Below are 20,600 nucleotides of genomic sequence, written 5' to 3' on the forward strand. Positions count from 1 at the left end.
GATTCTTTTCTCTGTTCATATCTGCTGTTGAATGTTTTTTGTGGATTTTTAATTTATTTATTGTACTTTTGAGCTCCATAATTTCTACTTTAATCTTTTTCAATAATTTGTCTATTTGTTGATAATCCTTACTTGTTCATACATAGTTTTCATGACTTCCTTTAGTTCTTTGTCCATAGTTTTCTTCAGCTCTTTGAGCATATTTAAGATTATAAATTTAAACTCTTTGTTTAGTAAGTTCAACATCTGGGCTTCCTCACGAAGGTTTCGGTCAATTTTTTTTCCCTGTAAATGAGTCATATTTTCCTTTTTTTTTTTTTGTATGCTTTGCAATTTCCTTGTCGAGATCTGGACATTTTGAATATTATAATGTAATTCAAGAAATCAGATTCTCCCTTGAACATCAGATTGCTGTTGTTACTTGATGAATACTGCGGTTGTTCATTTGTTTAGTAATTTTTCTAAATTGTTTTTGCAAAGACTATATTCCTTGTCATGTATGGTGGCTGAGGTCTGTATCTTTTATTTCTATGGTCAGATAATGCCCTCATAGAGATTTCCTTAAATGCCTAGACCCAATGAGAGAGAGAAAAAAATTTTTTTTAAAGGATATGTTGACTAACTTTCTTCTATAATGTCAGTGATTCTTCTTCAACACCTTAGGGTTGAACCAATGGCCAGCTTCTGTACAGGCCCCTCAGTGAACTTCCAGGTAGATCAAAATACAGAACCCTATTTTTTGGAAGAGAAGATTCCTATCATCCACCAAGATTCCAGAAAGCTTCATCAGGATCAGACTATTGTCCCCATGGTTAATTTTAGTGATGCTTGAGGATTGTGGCTACTATGTGTAATATTGAAATTCACCAAAATTTACTAGTCTTTTTCTTTCTTTGTCAGTTGCCCTGTATGCTGCAAGTATACAACTGGACCTATTTTTTTGAAATAGTTGATTCTAATACTTCTTACCAGCTCAATAGTTGTTTTGGTAGAGGGACTAAATCTAGAACTTCCTACTCTTCCATCTTCTGTGACATCTCTCCCTTCCATGTTCATTATTAAAAGTTTCCAGTTTGGAAAATAAGTTTTATGGTCACCTATGGGTAATTAAATGACAGGAGCAAGAAAAAGAGAGGAAAACAAGTTCTTACAGAAAATAGAAACCATTAGAATTGTCAATAAATGTTTATTGACTACTGCAAGAATATAAGCTGTCAGGTGAATGCTACAAGCTTTTCCTGTTTTCAGTTCAATATTGTTCTCACTGTTTAGGAAGTTTTTATACTAGTCCAGAATTGGTACAGTGAATGCCTCTGTTGGAAGGGTTGATGGACCACATTGATCTTCATCCTGAGTATGGATATGGGGTATTGTCATTGTAACATGTCAACTGAGAGATGAAGTCTGTGGAATAGCCTTATCTCTTGTTGCTGACACAGAGGCCATATTGCCTGTTTTTCTACTTGCTCCCCACTGTGGGTGGATCATAAACAATTGCTTCATGGATGTATTCAGTATGCAGGCCTAATGTAGTGAAGGCCTGCTATAGACAATGCTCTTTAATTGGCAGGAAAGTTACTGCATTGACTCCTCTCCCATTTTGGAAAGCTGAGTACTTGCTGTTACTGCAGCATTTCCAGTCTATGTCAGCTCGAGAAGCAAGATCCTAAGATTGAAAATCAAACTAGGGGCTCCACATGGTGATAAATAGCACTGCATTTTGGCTATTGAGCCTGACTATAATTTTAATCATGTGGAGGTACTTTTTTGATTATAGATTAATATGCATTTACTTTTTCTGGAAATTCACTAGATTTCAACTACTTTTAGAATCCCACTTAAGAAGATTTTCATTAAAGTTTTTGGTAACTACTCAGAAAAGAATAATATAGTACATTTGGGAAAAAATGCTTTCAATGAGAGATCTTAGGTTAATTGGCTGGTGACGCGCACATACTCAGAATGCTACAGGTGATAGCAAATTTAATCTTTTAAAAATGTAAGCGAATAAAAGTGGAAAAGTGGAAGTGACTTGTCTAGTTTTTAAACTTGTATTAACTATGAGTGTTTTCATAAAATGAAGTAAAATAATTTCCTGTTTCTATAAGTAGTCATGTTTTATGGTTGATGTTTTTAAAGTTAAACTTTTTAAATTTAAATTTAAATTTAATTAATTAATTTTTTTAGGTGAGGCAACCCTTGGTTGACCTCACAGATTGCAAGGACCTTGTCAGCTTACAATTACTTATTTTTTTTAGTTTTTATGCCTACAGCACTTGGTCTTTCTAGGTGGTGTCCCATCCAAGTACTAACCAGGTTCGACCCTGCTTAGCTTTCAAGATCAGATGAGATCAGGCTTGTTCAAGGTAGCATGGCCATAGACAAAGTTAAACATTTTTAAAAATTAAATTTATTGGGGTGACATTGGTTAATAAAATTATGTGAGTTTCAAGTGTACAGTTCAATAATACATCATCTGTATATTGCAGTGTGTTTACCACCAAAGTCAAATCTCTTTCTGTCATCATATATTTGACCTCATTTACCCTTACTTACCTTCTACCTTTCCCGGTTTCCCTCTAGTAACCACTAAGCTGTTGTCTGTGTCTATGAGCTTTTGTTTGTCTTGTTCATTTGTTGCTTTGCATTTTATATACCACATATGAATGGAATCATACATATGATTCTTAACTTTTTCTGTCTGACTTATTTCACTTAGTATGATATATTTAAACTCTGGGAAAGGGGGCATTTGTGATCATACTTGTATCAAAATATAAGCTATATCATGTGAAAGGATTGCTTAAAGTATATTGATAGTATAAAAGCTTTCTTTAAAAATTTTTAATTATAATTAAAATGTCTAAATTATAATCATCTACTAAGAAACAAATAGTTTTAATCTTTTCCATAGTTCTCCATGTGATGTTAATGCTGTGTACATTAGCATTGATGCCTGAGTTTAAAGCATTAAAATTGCTAACACCATAGCTTTGGTAATACACATTTGAATATTTAATCATGTTGCTATAAACAGCTTCTCTAATGCTACATTTTCAGTGAGTATGATGAGCTTTCTGTTAGTGCTGGTATTTAAGCAATCTTGCTTTCTATTTTCCTCTTGTATAAACAAAGTGAAGTATTCCCACCTGAGATTTCCTCAAAATTTCACTTGGGAAACAGAACATGATTTGAAAGATGTTTTCTGTTGTATGTTACTCAAATCAGGCTTTGCTTTGAATCAAGCCAAATGATGAAAACATAGTCCAGCCTTCTTTCCAGAAGAATGCAATTACCTCTAAGGCTTATAGTAAAAAGACCACTAATTGAGAACACTTGTCTTTGTTTTCAGTTAGCAAAGAGTCTTATTAAGAATGTCCATTTTTTAAATTCAGAAAGATAGGTTTATTTTTAATGAACTTGAGAGTTCTGAAAATTAAGGTATGTGCAGGTTATCCTCTTCCTCAAGGGGACATAAACTACTGCTGTGCTTGTGTGAAGTAATAGTGAGATACCGTAAGCAAACAGTAGATGATTCATGTCAGATGGTTCTCCAATAATCTTAGTGGGGAAAAAGCAGCTGATGTATGGGATATTGAAGGCAGATTAAGTTGTTAATGTATATTAGTATATTCTTAATTTCTTTTTAATTGAAAAAGACATATTGACTTTAATTAGAACCATTTCACAGGAACTGTCAATTAGCACATGTCAAACTAGTTAATTCAGAACAGAATTCTTTTAATTAGGGTCTGCTTTCCTTTAACTGTGGGGCCAATGAAATCAGCCTTTCCTTATCTAGATTTTAAATGTCTCTAAGACATATAATACAAATGTAGACTCTTATCTATTATTAGAAGCCCATATGGATAACATTAAAATGATGATGCTGGCATTGTTCATGCAGCACAAATCAGAGTCCTTTTATGACTGTTAGAAAAAAACATGGCTTTGAACAAAGACTATTTTAAATACCAGATTTATCCTACTTTAAAGAGACTACAAAATTTATGACATGCATGTTCACATTTAAAGTATTATTTAATACGTCTGTTCAAATAAATGGGCCTATTCAAACGTTTTGTGTGTTCTATCAGCCAAAGACACATAAAACATTGTCAAGCCATACAGCAACATTTTCTCCTTAAATGAACTGTAATCAAAAAGGGAAAACAGACTGTTTTTTTTTTTCGCACAACATAAAAATAGCATTGTTAACTTTCATTGTATCCAAAGATTTAATACCAATAGAGGTGATACACTGACTAAACAGCTACTAGTGAGCTAATGTGATCTTAGCAATCAGACTGTGTGAAATCTGAAACTTGGCTCTTGCTTAATGTAATGAAATTATAGCATTATAGTTGCACTTGGTATGAGGTTGGGCATGTACAGTGAACTTGGTGGGGCAGGGCTATGTGGTGTTCATCTATAAATAGGTATGCTTGATATTAATAGAAGATTTTAAGTGAAACATAGAAGGAAAATTAATATGAAATCTAGCTTACTTTATTATGTGATTTAGCCACTGTTTTACTGAGTTATAGCAAGCAAGGATCACAGAAATTAATAAAGAATATTTAATAAGCTAAACTCTGGATTCCAAAGAGAATTATCTAGCAATGTATTTTATGTATCCTCATACTTGTTCATCTTGCTGTAGATATATTTAATTTAATATTAGTCGTAATGTTTCTTTCTAAAGTGTGCTATACTGTAACTGTATCAGTGGCTGCATTGTGCCAATTGAATTAAATGAAGAATGTAATAATCTAATTTTGATTAACATAGGCAAAACAACAAGGATAGCAAACAAACAAATGAAAAAAATACAATAAAAAACCCTTTTCTTTTTCTTTCAGAATTGACCTCTCTGAACTATTTCTAGAGGTGCCTTCACTATCTCTCTACTCTGAGAGACATAGCTGACATTCAGCATGTCTATATTTTGTTCAGATCGATAGCTTTTAACATATTTGGTACCATAAAGTTATTTGAATCTGTGATGATGAAAGATATTAATCCTCTTCCCAGAAAAATTTACATATGCATACATGTACTAAAATGGTCAGGATGGGAAATCTTAACTTCTTAAAAAATAATTTGGTGCAGCCTGCTGGAAGATGTAACCACAATTTGATACAATTGACTACTTGTAGTGTTGCAGGCACTATGCTTGGTTCTGGGAATATAACAGTGAGTAAGATGAGCAACCTTACCATCTGAGTCGCTGTGACATATTAGTAACATGTTTTCAGAAATTACTATGTGATTCATTTAAAAAAACTTTTTTTAATCTCTGAATTGGTTAAAATTTGATGTGTATTTACACGTCTTGTACAAGTTATAAATGTGATAAGATTGACAACTTTACATAAAAAATTGCCTGAATATAATTATTGAAACATCAGAGGAGATTAATTTTATAAGTGTAACAACAGATTTCATTAGTCCTTTCCATCTAATTTATAATTGTTTTGGTTAACAATCTCAGGTAATATTAATTAAATTATAATTTTGATCCATCTTTTAGTTCTGTTTATTTAAAATATAATATTTATAATTATAAAGAAGACATAAGGCATACTGATATAATTTTTATAAATTACTGTCATTTAAACTTAAACTGTGCAAATGATCTTGGGGGTGGTGCTAATTAATTTTTCAATTTTCCGTAAGTAGGTTATCTGTGCTATGCCGGGGTTTAAATTTGAACAGTGGCTAAGCTAGGTCTACTTTTCATTAATATTAACATACACAGAGTCTGTTATTCTACCAAGCAGTCTTAATTCTTTGTATCTTAAAGTGGGTATTTGTGTGTGTGTGCGCGTGTGTGCGTGTGTGCGCGCTCGTGTGTATTTGATGTTTAAGAATATACTATAGCATTGTTACATATATTAAATATATTAAAAAATATATATACATATATACATAGATACATATATATTTAAGCATACTTATATACTTAGTGTACATGTTTTAGTCCGAATTTGCTCCTTGATTATTTGTAGCAGTTTAAATTCCCTTGTCTTTTTTAATTTATTAAAAGTTTGACCCTCAGTGCATCTACCAGCAACAAAAAATAGTATTCGAAAGTTTACAAGACATATGGGCCTTGGCTTGGTTTAATCATTTTAATGGTATATAGATGGTGTGGGTTTTATACATTGGTAAAAATAGGCAAAAATTGTTGAGATTATGTATTTATGAATCTAAACCATAGCCATTTAACTTTGACTTGGTTAGCAGCATTTTAATAGATTAAATTATTAGGAGTTATGATTTCAAATAGTTTTCTACAAATAATAAAGTTCTAGAAATGACTGCAATGCTTCATTTAAGAAAAGTAACTTTCAGATTAAATTTTTTAATTCTCGAATTTTAAGAGTTAAATGGAAACTTTAAAATTATTTCATCCACTTCTAGATTCTAAATTAATATAGTATTGATTTTATTAGGGACTAAAGAGACCACTCTGTGTGTGGGATTTCTGTTTAGTCTGTGTATATGTAACTACCTCTCCCCCAATTTCTACCTAATAATTGATTCTCTAACATTAGTTATATATTATAATTTAGTAAATTTAATTTTTTATTAACTTGAATGAGACTGTTCATGTAGCTTTTGGAAGTGAAAGGGAGGTATTTCTTTATTTGTTTCTATTTTTATTTTCGTTGGCCATTTCAGGTTAGTTTGGTTCAATACCACAACTATTTATTAACACCTATTATTTCCAGAAACAGTTAATATTAGGCATTATCTTGTTGAACATTAGTTAAAACATTTATTTGTCTTTCTTTTAACTATGTGGAATCTGTTAAAAACTACTAATGATCAGTAAATTAGTGATGGCCTTTTTCAAAATTATTCATTGAAATATTTTCAAAGCCATTATTGTATGCAATATGAACAAACCCATCAGTAATTTCCTTCACTGATATCACTAGGGGTTCTGCATATAGAAAAGCTGGGTTCAAATTTCAGTATTGCAGTTTACTAACTTAGTAAACTTAGATAAATTAACATACCTCTCTGAGCTTCAGTTTCCTCTTCTGAAAAATGGGGATAATAATACCTACCTTATGGTGTTGTAGGGGTTAAATGAAATATGTAAAGAGTTTAGCATCCTGTCCATTATATATACTCACTAAATATTGGCTCCTATCCCTTTTTCAAACAGTTTTGTTGTACTGACTGACCCTAATGAGAAATAAAACCATTTGTGAACTAAATTCACTCTTAGGTGGGAATACAAATTGTTAACATGAATGCTGTACTAATTTGATTGTTAATAGATATTAAAAGAGGAGCCATCAAGTACCACTGTCCTTGATGCTTCAGGAGAAGCCAGATGGTGACAGTCATCTACTTATGACCAGCAATTCTTTTTTCACTTGCATATGAAATATTTTATGGCTATCACTCAATGAAATGGCTTCTAACTAAAATCCTTTGTTTACGATAGTTCAATGTGGAACATTGAAATATTCTTGAATACCAAGATAAGCTTCTAAAAATAAGAAAAGGATATATAAAAATGACCTATAATTATGCCAACCAAAAGTAATCATTGTAAATATTTTGGCGTATTTTATATATATGTGCTGAGAATTTTACTAGGTCATTACATTTATTCATAACAGTGATTCAAATGACTTCATAGTTCATTTTTTAAACTAAGCTTTTCTTAAGGTTTGTATTTTTTCTTTCTGCTCTAATAAATAATTTTAGAATGCACATCTTTATATATAAAAATTTATTTGCATTTCAGATTTTTTCCTTAGGAGAATTCTTAGGAGTAGAATTACTGGTCAAAGAGAATGAACATTAACATTTGATATATATTACCTCAAAGTGCTTTACAGAAAAGTTCCATTAGCCCCAAATGTGTATTTCTGAAAAAAGAATGAGTTGCTTTTTGAGTATACAGTTTGGCTAGTTTGTTAAGTCAGTTGATTAGTGTACAATTTTTTTGCTAACTAATTTTTAAGTAATTTAGTTTGACATTAATTTAGGAAGAGGCCAAATAACATTCTGATGAACCATGTGAAATCACTTTGGATTTTCAAAAAGATAGCTTTTAATTTAAAAGTAATGTTTAAAGTAATATTTTGTATAAGTAGTAACTGGTCTGCCAGTTTGACATAGTCATATCTTGATTTTTGTTTGCATTATGAGGTTTCTTCAGGGCTAATTCTATAGCAATTTTTATAGGAACATGAGATTCTTCTGATGTGCAATTAAAGTATTTGCATTATTGGCAATGTACATTATAGAGAAACTTAAGGATAAAAATCAGCTCATTTTATTTTGTAGTAAAATCATAAATAGGAAAAATATGCTAACATGATAATATCTAATGAGGGAAATGTTCCATGCAGATGTCTGTTTTTCTATTAATCCCTAAAATGACTATATGCTTTTATTTGTATGAGTAACATCAGATACAAACATGTTACTAGGAATATATCCACTTACAAAAAAGATAAACACAATATGAGTTTAGAATTTTAATAAATTCTGTTTTAAAGGTGATTTAAATCTTTAGATAATGTAAGATTTGAGATTTCAAGAAAGATATAATATCTGTGTATGCTACTTTGGAGAGTTATTTAGATATTTTTCTCTTGTTTAGCTGCATTTAGTACAGTTTCTAACATAAAGAAACGAGAACTGGGTCCTGTATGATGGATCTTTTATGGGGTATAGAGAAATATAATTTTCCTTAGTTATTTTTGAAGCCTCCATCTAGGCACACTGGCAATTTTATTTTTATTATAGTATGTAGATAATAAGATTATATGCTCTTAAGCTAACACAAAGGGCATGTGAAGGGAAAAAAGAAAACAATTTTCGTTTTTGCTGTTGTCATTAGGGAGTTTCATATTTTCTTTGTACATTGGGTACCTTTTCAAGTTTATTGTACTATGCTGATAGCAATGCCAGATTTCATTTAGTTAACACCAAGTTAGTGAAAATGAAGAGCGACTATTTTGCTGCTATTACTATTATTCTAGATTTTTTTCTTGTGAATACTTACCTTTTATGATTATAAGTTATTTCAGAATGGGAGTGCTTTGGGGAGATGTATTTTGTTTTAAGCCAGATTAGGCTGCTAACCTAAATTTGGACCTATCCCTTTACTATTAGTAAATATGTCCTGGTACTAATACAGATGAATACAAACAGTTGTTTTATTTTGTACTTTCCATTTTCTATTGAATATATGTCAATGAAGGAACAGCTTTGGTGAGGGGAGGGGAGAGAGACATATGTACACAAGCAATCACCCTTTTACATTGGTATTGGCATCCTTCAGTCTTAGAATTAAGAAAAACAATAAAATCACACTGTTATACATATTTTACACTAATTCTGTCAGAGTTGATACTATTTTAGACTTGAAGGTATAGTGACAGAGACAGGGATTGTGGGCATGGGAAATTAGAAAGATGAAACACATAGAGAAGGTTAATGATCTTGGCTTTTGATATTTAATTTGAATAATGAATATTTTTCCTTATGTCTCAAGCTTATGGTGTAATTGGAACTAATTTAAGCATAATTACCAAAATAATGGAATAAATCATTTTAGACTGGGTATTTTATTTGTTATTGAATATATTGATTAGCTCTAAGTAGGTCATCATGTAGTTTATAAATCTTAATGCCTTGTCACATAAATATGCCCGATATTTAAAAAATTAAACCCATTTATCCTTGCTTTGATTTTTCTTTGCTCTCTAGGATTAATGGGCAAAATGTAAACTTCACTATGAATATTTCCTAAAATTTTGATTTACATTTACTTTCTTAAGATTCATTTGGAATTACAAATGTGAAGGGATTTAAAAATGAGTAAGGTTGGCCTTTGGGGGTATGATATTTTGAAATGTACTTGTCTAAAATTAATAGATATTATTATGTTAGCTGCTACTAATGTATTAGAAATTATTCTTTAAAGTGTCCCATTGAACACCAAGTCCAATGTCGTTTGGTGAAGGGTAGAGAGAGGTATATATGCACATTTATTTATAAGCCTGATAGGACCGCTTGCCAGTTTTCATATATTTTAACATGAGTAAGCACCAGGATCAAATTAATTAAAAAAAGGTAATGCCAGACTTAGGATTTTTGCAAATATACTTTAGTGAATGTGTCATGATTTTTAAAATGGAATTGTGAGGATAGAAGTCAAAGATACTGTCTGTTGTACCACACAAATGTCTGTAGTTAACAATATATTATTGTGCATTTTAAAATATATCAAGAGGGTAGATCTCATGTTGTGTTCTTACCACTTATCATTTATAGAACATAAACAAAAACAAGAAAATTTTTGGAGATGATAGATATATTTATAGTAGCTTGATTGTGGTGATAGTATCATGGGTATATGCATATGTCCAAACTCATCAAAATATATATATTAAATATGTGCAACAAAAATATGTCAATTATACCTCAGTAAAGCCAAAAAAATGTTGATTATATTTTAAAACTATGTTCTGTAGAAGGAAGAGAAGAAAATTAAGCAGACAAAGTCCCAAAGCATTCAGAATTCTTGATGTAGGAGGTGAAAGGGAATGGCTTCATGAGTCTTTGTTTTAGTCTATTGCCTTCATGATGAGTACTTGACGCTGATGATGTTGGTATTCTCCTTGACATTTAAAGGAGTAAAAAAATACTCTTAACAATTTCTCATTAGAGAGCTTTTCTTTTACTGAGGCTGCTGATTCATAGGAAAAAAAAAAACTCTTTGAGGGCAATATACAATTGAAAAACAATTTATGGCAGAGGAAGCAAAAGAGAAGGAGAAAAAGATGGCAAAAGTTGGTTAGATACCGACAGAGGAAACATGAAGGGAAGGAAGATGAGGAGGGACAGTAGGTGGGATAAAAGAGATTTTTCTTCATTCTACTGCTCAGGCCCCAGCCATCTGAAGGCTTTCTTTTGCTTCCATTCTGCCTACCATCCTACAGCTATTAAAAATGTTACTCCAATTCTAGTGTTAATCCAGTTCCTCGAGTTTTTTACCTTTTCTATCAGCAGGTGTTCTAGGTTCACATGGTCACCATAACTATCGCTGGTCTTTTTACTCCTCATTCCACTGTCAGTAGCATTTTCTCAAAGCTTTCCTGGAATATTCAAATCCTCCCATTTAGTTACTTCAAACAGACTCACTGTTAATGGTAATCTAGTGTCACTTTATACCAGGTAGTATTCTAGGCTCTGGAAATATAGTAGTCAATGAGATGAAGTCTCGATCCTCATGGAGCTTACATTCAACAAATGAATAAATATATATTTGATTTTTTATGGTGGAAAAAGCAGGCGAAGGGGACAGAGAATAACAAAGTACATTGCTTTACAAAGGGTAGCCAAGGAGGTTTTCTCTATGGAGGTGACATTTGTACTTGACTTATACCTGGCAGTGCGATAAGTCAAGTACAAAGGCTTATGTGTGGTGTGTTCAATGATCAGCAAGAAGCTAGTGGAGGGGAGAGTTGTAGGAAATGAGGTTAAGACAGGCAGAGGCAGGTCACAAAAGAGCTTATAGGCCACAGTGAAATCCTTGGATTTTATTGAGTGTGATGGAAAGTCATCACACTTAGAGGGATGAGAGCAGAGAGGCAATGTGGACTCACTTCACTCTAGGAATACTTTCTCAGATGAAAGTAGAGCTACAAGGTATTTGGAGAATCTTTAGGTAATTACCCAGTTGCATTTGTAATATAAATACTATGGTAGGAATGGGAAGTGGTTGTTCAGGAACAGCTTGTGTGAGATAACACTACTGAAGGTCTATTGTACCTTTAGAAGAGAAATACAGTACCATAATGGAATAGGTGACTTTTCCTAGAAAAAATTTCATTGATTAGCCTGTTCAGAGGTCAGTAGAAGTGAAGTTAGTGGTGGCTAATTCAGTAAATATTTTTGTGGACTTATTATGTATCAGACACTGGGCTAGATACTTTTGCAAATGTGAGAGGCTTTGCAGGTATATCTCCCCATTTCACAGAGAAGAAAACTGAAGCTCAGAGGTCCTGTTGTGCCACAACTGTTGGAAATATGTGGCTAATTATCTGAATATTCAAACTAAAGTTGGCAGTTTGCCTGAATTATTGGGGTAATTACAACAGTGTAGATCTGAATATTATTCATGTTTAATCAGGCGATGTGCTGTTAAATTTCTAAGAATGTATTAAAGGGGCAATTAAAAGACTTGTCTTCTATTTTAAAACATATTTTCTAATAATTTCTGGAAATTAAAGGACTATGTGGTCATTTTAGAAAAATTGGAAAATATAATTTTACACACACATACACACACACATACACACACATTGTAACAACCTCTCTGCTTCCTCCTTTTTAATGCCTCAGACCTACACTTTTCCCATGTAAACCAATGGATTTTGGTGGTATTGTTATTGTATTTATATAAATAGTTGCAGAATGAATGAGTTTCACTCACTTTGTCCAGTGTTACCAATCATTTAGACTTGCCTTAAGACAGTTATTACTTGAAAACGAGTTTGGGAAACTTAATAAGTGTGTTTGATAATTGAGTTTGTTGAGCAAAATTGTTACAGAAGTCATCTGAAGAACTTAATTCTATAGTCTATTATGTCGTAGTCATGGAAAGTTTTATGTTCTAGTGGCCTATCTGTAGGGCATATTACCAAATCCAGTATTTCTTTGGCATAATTAATCTAAAGAATGTAAAAAAAATAAAATGATTCTCTTTTCCCTGGATAACCTTCTTGCTTACAGCAGACTATGGAAGTACATTTCAGTCTACAGTGTCACATGTTTGAGGAGTAAACTTTTTGTTAATTTTTTTAAACTCAGTTTCTATTTTGAGCCCCTATTCCGCCAAGATGGCTAAAATTTTAATGTTAATTTGGGATCTCTTACCTCTTCCTAGTGCTCTGCTAACCCTTGGGTGGAGATGGTGGGTCCTATTAGACATCTTTATCTTTCCTCATTGATAGCATTTGTAGAAAAGTTCATCTTTCATTTTGTTTCTGAAGTTGATCATCACACGTTGCTGCTGACTTATCCCCCATGCCCATCCACACGATTCAAGCTGGTAAAGCAACTCTTGCTGCAATTTTCATGCTTTTGATTATATTTTGTCTTCCTGTGATCCCAAAACTGCACCAAGATGTAGAGAATTCCCTGAGAGTGCCACTTGCCTGAGCCTCTCTGGGGCTGGATGGGGTCTGGAAACTGTGAGGCTGAAAACATCGTTTGCCTCTCACATTATCCATCCCATTCTTTGGGATCTTTCTGCTTCCCTGAGTCTGTACCTAGGAAATGGGACGCAGATTGCCTCCATTCTCTTGTAAAAAATTGTCTATCCATTGTTCCTTTGATTCTTTTCATCCTTCCAGGAAATTTTATCAGATCCGGAGAATGAGAGAATCTTTTCTTTTTTTTAAGTTGTTCTAAATCTGTGTTCTGTGCCAGATGTTATAAATTTATGGGCTAAATTTGACCCACAGAAGTGCCTTTAGCTTGAGAAATATTTCGAAAATTGGGAATATTCACACATAAATATGAATTTCCAGATTTCTTTTGAGGGAAAAATGATCCAGTAACACTGGAACTACATTCCAAAGGGATTGTTTACTCTAGTCCTCACATTCTTTTGTTTTATATTATTCACCTGCCTGCTTTGGTAAGCATGTGTTCTGAGTCATTTCCATTATTCTCAAGGCCCAGGATTTTGAAATTTATAGTGACAGCTTTCTGCTGTCATTGCTTCCTGAAGGTGAGCTTATCTACTGCTTGAACAGAAGAAGTATCTAAGAACAATAGGGGAAAATCTTGGCTAGTATTTAAAAAATGTTAAACCATTACAGGAAATTATCCAAATTTTATTTTACTAATTTAAGAATGTTTTGTCAGGTTAATTTTTAAAATTCAGCTTTATTGAGGTATAAATTGCATAAAGTTCACCAATTTTGAATGTGTAACTAAGCTATTTTCCAAAATAATCATATCATTTTACTTTAATACTAGCAATGTATGAAAGTTCAATTGCTCCACAGTCTTATTATTATTTGGTGTTATTAATATTGTAATTTTAGCCACTCTAGTGGATACATTGTATGTAGTTATATCTTGTTGTAGTTTTAATTTGCATTTTCCTAGTGAATAATGATGCCGAGCATCTTTCATATGGTTGTTTTCTATTCATATATATATATTTTAAAATGTGTCGGTTGAAATCTTTTGTCTATTTAAAAAAATGGAGTTTTCTTATTTTTATCTAAGTATGAGGTAAAGGTAGACTTTCATTTTTTTACATGTGAATATCTAGTTGTTCCAGCTGTCTTTGTTAAGGAGACCACTCTTTCCCTACTATATTAGTATGATATTAGTTGATCATAGGTATATTCTGAATTTTATTTTGTACCATTGCTCTATGACTTTCTTAAAGCAAGTATTACACTATCTTGGTTATGGTAGCTTTAGTGTAAGTCTTGAAATAAAATAGTATAAGTCTTCTTCAAAAACTTTTTTTCAAAATTGTTTTGTATTTTCATATGAATTTTAGAATAAGAATACCAATTTCTACAAAAAGGCTTATTAGAGTTTTGATTGAAATTGTTTCGAATCTATAGATTAGTTTGGAGAAACCTGACATCTTAAACAGTATTGGATCTTCTGATCTATAAACATGGAATATTTCTTGATATATCTCTCTACAGATTTTATATGCATTTTGTTAAATTTATTCCCAATTATTTCCAATTATTTTTATTGCTACTGTAAATGATATTGCATTTTGAATTTCAATTTCCAATTATTTGTTGTTAGTATGTAGAAATACAATTGAGTTTTGCACATTGACTTTGACTCCTAGGACCTTGCTTAAACTCATTGATTAGTTCTGGTATTTTTTGTTTGTTTGTTTGTTTTTTATAGATTTCATACAGAGGAATAATGATACATAATCATGTCATCTATCAAAAAAGCAGTGTTACTTTTTCCTTCCTAATTTGTCCACCTGTTATTATTTTTTCCCTAGAAACTCCAGCACAATGTTGAATAGAAGCGGTTAGAGCATATGTCTTTATTTTCCTGCATAAAGTGTCTTTTTTCCCCCTCTTTCTGCTTTAAAGATTTTCTATTTATTTCTTGTTTCTGACAGTTTGATTATGTTGTGCTTTGTTATGATTACGTGTGGTTTTCTTTAGGTTTATTCAGCTTAGGATTTCTTGAATTTCTTGTATCTAGGGATTTATATTTTTCACCAGATTTAGAAAATTTGTGGTCATTATTTAAAAATAATTTTCTCTCCTCTCTCCTTTCCTCTGGTACTCCAATTACATGTATATTAGTCTGTATATTTTTTTTTATAGGTAACTGAGTCTCTATTCAATTTTGGGGGTCTTTTTTTCTATTTATGCATCATTTTGAACAGCTTCTATTGCTGTCTTCAAGTTTACTACTCTTTTTTTCCTGTGATTTTTATTCTGTCGTTTATTCTACCCAGTATCATTTTCATTTCAGATTTTATAATTCTCATTTCTAGAATTTGGGTCTGTTTTTATATCTTATATTTCTTTTTCAACATGTTCATTTTTTCCACTATAATCTTGAACATATGGACATACCTATGATAATTGTTTTAATCTCTCTTTTAATTCTACCATCTCAGTTATTCTATTGGTTTATTTTTCTCTAGGTTTCTATTGATTGCTTTTTATCTAGTATGGTTCATATTTTCCTGCTTCCTTGCAATCTTTTTTGATCAGATGCTGGACATAATGAATTTTATTTTGTTGGATGCTGGATTTTGTTATAGTCCTTTAAAGAATGTTGGCCTTTGTTCTGGAATGCAATTAAATTACTTGGGATCAGTTTCACACTTTCATAGTTTGCTTATAAGCTTTGTTAGGGGTTCCAGAGAAGCCTTTAGTATAGCTAAATTACTCTAACTAACTTCGAAAAGCTACATTAGTCTCACTGCAGATTCTGCTGATACCTCATGTATTATGATGTCTCTCTGCTCTGGCATGTGCAAATTATTCTTAGCTCAGTGTGACTGTGTGAACTGTTCGAGTACTGATTTCTGGTATTTCTTTCCTCATCCTTGAGAGTTTCACTTCATGCATGTGCAGATCAATATTTAGCCACAGATTTAAAAAGATTCTTTGCAGATCTTTAGAGCTCTCTTTCTATTTAGCCACTTCTTGTCTAGTAATTTTCCTCACAAATTCTAGCTATGTTAGCCTACCCAGATGGTTGTCTCTGTCTCCTAAGCTTACTGTGACTGTTGGGCCCTATTTGAATTCTGCATCTCAGCTCTGTAGCCTAGAGAATGTTCTGTAGGTGGTCTCATACTTCTAGGCAGTAACCCAGAGGGCTCAACTAGTTTGTCTTTTTTTTTTTTTTTTTAAGAAACCATGGTTCCTGTTACCCAATGCCTGAAAACTTTTGTTTCATATATTTTATTCATTTTTCTAATATTTATAATTGGAGGGCAATTTTCATGGCAGTTTACTGTTCATGAGTGGAAGTAGAAGTTCTTGTCAATGTGTTGACACAAGGTTTTATTAATGTTCTTTAAGAGTAACTGGGTTATCATTTCTTTTGTTATTTTGCTAAAAATGTCTATGGATGTTAATGAAGTTATAGTATAATCTATACTATAGTATAAATCATTGTTTTAAGTCAGTATGTTTTTAAATAGAAGTAACTTTCAGTTTTCTTTATAAATTGAAGGCAAGCAATGACATACATTATATAAAACACTAGGTATTCTAATTAATTTCCAATGGTCTTTGGGATGCATTATGTGATTTTTGAGGCACAGTAGAATTACCTTATAATTATGAGTACATGTCGGTGAAGACCTTTCCTTCAGAAACTTTAGCCAAAAGCAAAGAGGGCCCACTGCCTTCAAGTATGCTTACCAATATCAAAATTATATGTGGGAAGGAAATATTTAAATTACCTGTATGTGCTGAGTATGCCCCATGCACTTCATAGGGAAAAGGGAAGAATAATTCTGAAATGTGCTCAATGATAGGGAGAAGCCAATTTAGAATTAAAATTTGTTGTAGTCATAATCAAGAAATGACTATATATTACACTTTTAATTCACCAAGAATCAATAGCTGTCAGTTTTCTTTAAAAAATTTTCTCTAAAAAACTTTTATGCATTAAATAGATAGTCCTTTTAACATGGTTGTCAGTTTGTCAACATTATGTTAATCAAAACTCAAGTTTACAATTTGTTCTTGCTTTGTGAAAAGGAGTAGTTAGTAATTCTGCCTCAATTAAGAGTATTTTTAAGTAACTAGGCTATCACTTTCCTGAAAAATGTTTGCAAGATTATCAAATTTATAGTGACAGATAAAGATGTGGAACATTGTAAATGCAATCACTTTCGTCGTAGTATTTGAGATCACATATAGAACATTAATATCCTACAGTATGGTAAGAGGTTTGTTAAAAGTTCTATTGTTAAATAAGTTTGGAAAACATTATTTCCTATGTCTTTCTCTTGACTATTAATTATGTACATAAAGGTTCTAAGAAATTTTATAGTAAATAGACCTGTTTGATTTTGTTTAACTCAGCATTTCCCACACTTAACTTGACTACCATTCCTATCCACTTTCTACCCATGAACATTTCTTGACATTTCTTGAGACCCTAGTGTCTCACAAAACACAATTTCGGAAATGCTGCCTAAATAATGGTAACACACACACACACACACACACACACACACACACAATTTAGTTACATTGTGGCTGTATTGGGACCAATAGAGTTATTAAAAATGTTAACAAAAAATTAGTTGAGCATGTGGAAATGTTTTGCCAAGTATAGACTCTGTTCAAATGAAATTAGTAATTTTGAGGTACAAGTTTTTAGAGCAACTTTCTCTTTAAAATAAGTGTTTCATGGTGTTATAAAACCAAATCTCATAAGGTATCTTAGAGAAGAACTCTTAAAAAAATAAACTTTTCGTGAGCAAACTTTAAATGAATCAGAAACACACAAAATAATTTGCCTTTGAAATATACCGGTATATAAAATTGGAGAAATGATGTAAAATGAGCTTTGGCCAAATGTGTTTTAGGTTTTGCTAAATTCAGACATTAAAAAGTTTAGAATATACATAATACTTGTGAAAAGTCATCTATTCCCAAAATTCCAGGAAAGAGTTTTAAAATGAACATTGGTGTTTAGAAGGTGCTTAACAGATCTTGACAGCCTACAGAGCAAGTTTTTTGAGGTTACTAAAGTCTATTCACAACCCTTTCTGGTAGCCTGTCAGAACTATTTACTGAAATTCTAGATTGGACCCCTAATCTTCCAGAAATACAAATGTGATATTTTGTCTATGATGATGATGATGATGATGATGATGATGATGATGATGAAGAACAAAGATGAAGCAGAGTCTTTAAAAAGTTGTGTTTATTAGGTGCCTTCAACTATTTGATATTTGGTCTTAGTATACAACTCTAATAGGTATTTTCTTTTTTTATATAAAACAATGATCAGTGATGTTACCAGGTCTCTGGAAATAGAGTTTCCTAGCTTGTTGTTTACTCTGCTGGACTCAAAGAAGTAGAGCAGAAAATATTGTAATACTGTAAAAACACTCTTTTAATAAAGTCGTAAGATTGACAATCGAATCTTTTATCAAGTGATAAGATTTACAGTAAATTGTCTATAATTGATTAGTTTCTATAATCATACTACCTTAGTATTACCTCTAAAGTATTCAAAAGTGAAGAATTAGTTTAATAAACACATTAAAAGGTGAACATTAAGGAAACATAGTTAATGAGTAATCTGGTATTGATATTTTATAAGATTAAAACATGTTTTCCTACTAAGATTTTATAGTAAAGGAGAAAGGTAAGATGATCTGTACTGTAGCTATATCTAGGCTTTAATAGTTATGAAGAGTGTTTGGAGTGTTATTTGAAAACAAAATAATATTTTAATAAATAGTAGACTCCATTTGAATTCAATGAGTTTTGATGTAGTCTACTCTATGATACCTTCAAGAAAAGAGTGTAACCTAGATGTAACCTATTGTTTTCAAGAAGCCCTACATACATTTTGCCATCTGACATACATATATTTGTTTACATATTTGTATTTGTAGCTTCAGGAAATACTAATTCAAACACTGAATTCTAGTATTCTAGTGTACAGAATAGCTCTCATATATTTTGTATAAGTAGTTTTTAAAACTCTGATTTTTATATCCATTTATGTAGCAGCAATAAAAAAGTCTTTAAGAATATTACTTGTGTATATGAGTCTTGTATTTTCTACTTGATAGAATGTTTGTTTTTTAGCTGCTTTCCTGCTGTGATAGTTACTTTTATGTTTTAATTTGACTGGGCTATGAGGTGCCCAGATATTTGGTCAAACATTATTCTGGGTGTGTTAAGATGTTTATTTCTTTTTGTAACTTATTTTTAAAAAATTAAATTATTGAGGGTGACATGGCTTAATAAAATTATATAGGTTTCAAGTGTACAATTCAGTGATACATCATATGTATATTGCATTGTATGTTCACCACCTAAAGTCAGATTTCCTTCTATCACCATATATTTGACTCCCTTTAACCTTATCTACCTTCTTCCCTACCTCCTTTCCTCTGGTACCCACTAAACTGTTGCCTATGCCTATGAGTTTTTGTTTGTCTTGTTCATTTATTGCTTCAGTTTTATATCCCACATATGAGTAAAATCATATAGTTCTCAACATTTTCTGTCCGACTTTGCTTAACATGAATATCTCAAACTCAAGGTCCATCCATGTTGTCACAAATAGCAATATTTCATCTTTTTTAAAGGCTGAGCAATATTCTACTGTATTTATGTACCACATCCTTGTTATCCAATCATCTAACAAAGGGTATTTGGTTGTTTCCATGTCTTAACCACTGTGAATAATGCTGCAGTGAACATCAGGGTACATATATATTTACAGATAAATGTTTTCAAATTTTGGAGGTAGATACCCAGAAGAGAGATTGCTGGGTCATATGGTAATTCTATTCTTATTTTTTTGAGGAACCTCCATATCGTTTAGTGGCTATAGCAATTTACATTCCCATCAACAATATATGAGGGTTTCTTTTCCCCTACAACACTTGTCACTTGTATTGTTTCTTTCCGCCTCTCAAACACTTGTCACTTGTATTGTTGATAATAGCCATTCTTATGGATGTGAGATGGTATTACATTGTGGTTTTAATTTGCATTTCCCTAATAGCTAGTGAAGTTGAACAGCTTTTCAAATGATTATTAGCCATTGGTATGTCTTCTTGGGAGAAGTGTCTGTTCAGTTCCTCTGCCCATTTTTTAATTGGATTGTTTGTGTTTTTGTTGTTGAGTTGTATGAGTTCTTTATGTATTTTGGATATTATCTCCTTATCAGAGGCATTGTTTGCAAATATCTTCTCCCATTCAGTTGGTTGCCTCTTCTTCTTGTTGATGATTTCTTTTGATATACATAAGCTTTTTAGTTCAGTACAGTCCTATTCATTTATTTTTGTTTTTATTTCCCTTGCTTTTGAAGTTAAATTTATAAAATCC

General features: G+C 31.8%; 1 long non-coding RNA gene and 1 pseudogene across 4 annotated transcripts in view; one reads left to right on the plus strand and one right to left on the minus strand.

Annotated features, from left to right (window-relative positions):
• The window catches only part of LOC107520790, a 147,213-nt gene that overhangs the window by 87,309 nt on the left and 39,304 nt on the right, over nucleotides 1–20,600 (plus strand). The window lies entirely within an intron of this gene.
• On the minus strand, nucleotides 2,265–2,383 carry LOC118607075 (annotated as a pseudogene).

Source organism: Rousettus aegyptiacus, unplaced genomic scaffold (genome assembly GCF_014176215.1).
Source record: "Rousettus aegyptiacus isolate mRouAeg1 unplaced genomic scaffold, mRouAeg1.p scaffold_m13_p_8, whole genome shotgun sequence".
NCBI lineage: Eukaryota > Metazoa > Chordata > Mammalia > Chiroptera > Pteropodidae > Rousettus > Rousettus aegyptiacus.